This window comes from Tachyglossus aculeatus, chromosome 5 (genome assembly GCF_015852505.1).
Source record: "Tachyglossus aculeatus isolate mTacAcu1 chromosome 5, mTacAcu1.pri, whole genome shotgun sequence".
In the NCBI taxonomy this organism is placed as follows: domain Eukaryota; kingdom Metazoa; phylum Chordata; class Mammalia; order Monotremata; family Tachyglossidae; genus Tachyglossus; species Tachyglossus aculeatus.
In genome coordinates this window covers 57,433,064-57,437,746 of record NC_052070.1, presented here as the reverse complement: position 1 = coordinate 57,437,746, position 4,683 = coordinate 57,433,064, and the positions used below count along the sequence as shown (strand labels likewise).

The window sequence follows — 4,683 nt, the reverse complement described above, 5'->3', positions numbered from 1 at the left end:
GCACTCAATAAATACGAATGAATGAATGAATGCTTGTTATGGGCAGGGAATGTGTCTACCAACTCTGTTATATTGTACTCTCAAGCGCTTCGTTCAGTGCTTCTGCATACAGTAAGCCCTCAGTAAATATAATTGATTGATTGGAGAGTACAATTCAACAGAATTGGTAGATATTCCCTGTCCACAACAACCTTACAATTTGGAGAAAGTGTAAGTACAGCTATATAAGTGGACTCATGGGCTGTGAGTGTGTAAATGCAGAAGGCGGGGCAGAAGGGCTAAGAGGGAAGTTGGGAACATGTGACCCGCAGATGAGAAGAATAAGTCAGGGAAGGCCTCCTGCAAGATGTGGGATTTCTGAAGAACCTGGAAGGTAGGGAGAGCTGTGGTCTGGTGGATTTGAAGGGGGAGGGAATCCCGGGCTGGAGGAAGAACAGGAGTTCCATGTGGGACAGGGACTCTCTCCCAACTGATTAACCTATGTCTACCCCAGTGCTTAGTAAAATAATTGGCATAGAATAAGCATTTAATAAGCACCACTGGGAAGCAATGTGGTCTAATGGAAAGAGCATGGAATCAGAGGAACTAGGTTCTAATCCCAGTTCCACCACTAGTCTGTTGTGTGAGCTTAGGCAAGTCACTTCACTTCTCTATGCCTCAGTTTCTTCACTGTAACATGGGGTTCAGTACCTATTCACCCTCCTACTTACACTGGGATCCCCATGTGGGATAGGGATTGTGTCCAATCTGAGTATCTGGAATCTACTCCAGCGCTTAGTATATAGTAAGCACTTAATAAATGCCACAGTTTTTTTATTGTCATAATTGTGATGATGATAGTCTAGAAGGGCATACAACAGAGGTAAGAGGCCAGAGAAACAAGAACTAGGCACAGTGAGTAGGTTAGCTTGAAAGAAATCATGGTCTAATGGATGGGGCACAGGCCGGGGAATCAGAGGACCCAGATTCTGATCCTGGCTCTTCCACTTGTCTGCTGTGTGAACTTGGGCAAGTGACTTCACTTCTCTGTGCCTGTTACCTCATCTGTAAAATGGGGATTAAGAGTGTGAGCCCCATGTGGGACATGAACTCTATCCAACCCAGTTAACTTATCTACCCCAGAGCTTAGTTTATTCATTCATTCATTCAACCATGTTTATTGAGTGCTTACTGTGTACAGAGCAATGTACTAAGCGCTTGGAAAGTATAATTCAGCAACACATAGAGACAATCCCTACCCAACAACTGTCTCACAGTCTACAAGTGGGGAGGCAGACAACCAAACAAAACAAAACAAGTAGACAGGTATCAAGTTCAGTACCTGGCACATAATAAATGCTTAACAATTACCATAAAAAGGTGTAACTGTGGTGCAGAGGAGGTAGAGAGTGGATAAGTAAAAGGGACAGAACTGATGGGCTGCCTTAAAGTCAATGATTAGGTGTTTCTGCTTGAGGTGGAGAGGACTGGATAGTCTTTGAAAGTTTCTGAGGAGCGTGAAGATGTGGGCTGAATTATGTTTAAGAAAGAGAAGCAGCATTGCCTGGTGGAATGAGTATGGACCTGAAAGAGGACCTGGGTTCTAATCCCAGCTCTCCCACTTGTCTGCTATGCAACCTTGGACAAATCACTTTACCAGTCTCGGCCTCAGTTATTTTATCTGTAAAATGGAGATTAAATCCTCCTCCTTCTCCTCCCTAGACTGTGAGCCCCAGGATGGGTAGGGACTGGATCCAACCTAATTATCTTTTATCTACCCCATGCTTAGTACCGTATGCAGTAAGGGTTTAACAAGTACCATTAAAAAAAAGATGATCTGAACAACAAAATGCAATATGGACTGAAGAGGGGAGAGAATGAGGCAGGGGACTGAGTCAGGGCTATTTGGATGGAGAGGAAAGGACAGATCCAGGAGTTATTGTGGGGATAAAAATGGCAGGACTTAGAGATAAACTGAAAGAAAGTGACTATCAAGATGACTGATTTCAGAGGCGGGGAGATGGTAGTCTTGTCAACTGTGGTGGGAAAATTAGGTGGAGTAGAGGATTTGGGAGGGAAGATAAGGAGTTCACTTCCAGAATTTTCCCAATCCTGTTGCTACCCTGAGACCCTAGGCTTATGAGATGTGTGGGGTCAGAGACCCTTAGACTCTGTCCTTGGTGGGGGCTAGGAGGGACAGGCCCTGGAAGGGGAGGCGGAGGAGTAACTAGAGGAATGGTGTAGTAATAATAGTATTTATTATAGTGGTGTGGTGGAAAGCAGGATTGCCTAGTGGAAAGATCCTGGGTCTGGGATGCCAGAGGATTTGAAATCTAATCCAGGCTCCACCTACTTGCCTTCTGTGGGACCTTGGGCAAGTCACTTCACTTCTCTGTGCCTCACTTTCCTCATCTGTAAAACGGGGACTCAATACCTGTTCATTTCATTCATTCAATAATCTCCCTCCTGCTTAGGTGTTGAGCCCCATGTCGGGTAGGGACTATGTCCAACCTGATTTTCTTGTGTCTACCCCAGCATTTTGCTCCATGCTTAACACAAAGTAAGTGCTTACCAAATACAGCAATTATTATTATTAATTGCTATTATTTATTGAGCACTTGATCTGTGCAGACTCTTGCACTAAGGTTCATCTAGATTCTGGCCTGATGCTCCTTGCAAGGAAACTCACCTTCCTCAGTGAATTCAGAATTGGGCCCCTGAATGTGGCCCAGAATGTGAGGAAGCAGATTCATGTGGAGCCAGAGGGCATATGTCCGGCTGGGGGGAATGGTACCTGCTGCTCATCCAGTGACTTGACCAAAGCCTTCACTGACCAGTGTCCCCTGTGGCAAAATCCTTCCTGGCCCAAAGCTAAACATATGTGGATGGGGCCACTTCCCAACCTAACACTCCTTCTTTATAATCAAGATTATTATTATTGTTATTATTATTATTTTAATTGTAGTGCATATTATGTGCTGAGCACTGGGTCCCTTACGGTCACAGTCTGAGGCAGAACAAGAACAAATACTTGATCCTCATTTTACAGAGGAGGAAACTGAGGCCCAGTGAAGTCAACGTTGTTGGGTAGGGACTGTCTCTATATGTTGATGAATTGTACTTTCCAAGAGCTTAGTACAGTGCTCTGCACACAGTAAGTGCTCAATAAATAAGATTGAATGAATGAATGAAAGTGATTTTTCCAAGCTCGCACATAGTAATAATAACAATAACATTTGTTAAATGCTTACTATGTGCCAAGCACTGTTCTAAGTGCTGGGGGGGTTACAAGGTAGTCAAGTTATCCCATGTGGGGCTCAGTTTTAATTCCCATTTTACAGATGAGGTAACTGAGGCCCAGAGAAGTTAAGTGATTTGCTCAAAGTCACACAGCTGACAAGTGGCAGAGTCAGGATTAGAACCCATAACCTCTGACTCCCAAGCCCAGGCTCTTCTCACTGAGCCACGCTGCTTCTCTACATGCAAACAGCATGAACTCGTGGAAAGATAACAGGCCCAAGACTCAGAGGATCTAGGTTCTAATAGTGGCTCTGCCAACTGCCTGCTCTGTGACCTTGGGCCGGTCAAAACTTCCCTGGACCTCAGTTTCTTCTACTGTAAAATGGGAATTCAATACCTGTTCTCCCTCGAATTTACACTGTCACCCCGCTGTGCGACAGGTACTGTGTTCGACCTGATTAACTGGTATCTACCCCAGTGCTTAGAATAGTGCTTAACACATAATACGTGCTTAATAAGCATCATAATTATTAAGTGGGGGAGCTCGGATTAGAAACCAGGGCTCCTGTCTCCCAGTTTTGTGGTCTTTCCAGTAGGCTGTGCTACTTCTATGGTGGGGAATTCTTTCCATTGGGACCAATTGGCAGTGGGGCCAAGACAGTGGGAGAGAGGGAGGCTCCTGGGGAGGGGCAATTCCTGTCCTTGTGATGCCTTGATCCCCTCTCAGGGTCGCATCTGGAGAGTTTCCAGTACTCTACCAGTCTCGGCTACTGGAGGGAGAGTCAAGCAGTGGCCTACCCATTTCATTCCTAGCTTGGGCAGTGGCTAGCGAGTAGAAGGCAATCTGCTGCAAGTCAAAACTCACCTGTGCTGGGCAGCAGTGGAATGGGAGAGAGTCGAGGGTGGAGACTCGAGTTTACTGCATGGAAGGTGGCAATGGTAAGCCACTTCCATATTTTTACCAAGAAAACTCGTTGGATACACTACCAGAATGATTGCAGATGGAGAGCAGAGTGTTCTGGGAGAGTTGTGTCCATGGTGTTGCTATGGGTTGGAAACGACTCGATGGCAAAAGACAAGACAAGATGCCTTGATAATGAACAGTTACTCCTGGGGGCTGCTGGGATTTGTAATCACAGTCAGTACATCCTGACTGCTGCTGCTGAGCAGCAATTAGAAGCAGCGTGGCTTCGTGGAAAAAGCACCGGCCTAGGAGTCAGAGGATGTGGGTTCTAATTCTGGCTCTGCCACCTCTCTGCTGAGTGACCCTGGGCAAGTCACTTTACTTCTCTGGGACTCAGTTACCTCTTCTGTAAAATGGGGGTTAAGACTGTGAGCCCCATGTGGGACAGGGACTGTGTCCATCTTCGTTACCTTTAATCTACCCCAGCGTTTAGGACGGTGCTTGGCATATAGTAAGCGCTTAACAAATGCCACGGTTATTATTGTTATTATTAGCTGGGC

At 45.7% G+C, this 4,683-nt stretch overlaps 1 non-coding gene across 1 annotated transcript; it reads left to right on the top strand.

Moving 5' to 3' along the window:
* The first annotated feature begins 3,936 nt into the window (after positions 1 to 3,936).
* Positions 3,937 to 4,074, top strand: LOC119929072. Its single transcript, XR_005451215.1, has one exon. It is a non-coding gene; the product is annotated as a small nucleolar RNA SNORA7 (small nucleolar RNA).
* Positions 4,075 to 4,683: the final 609 nt, after the last annotated feature.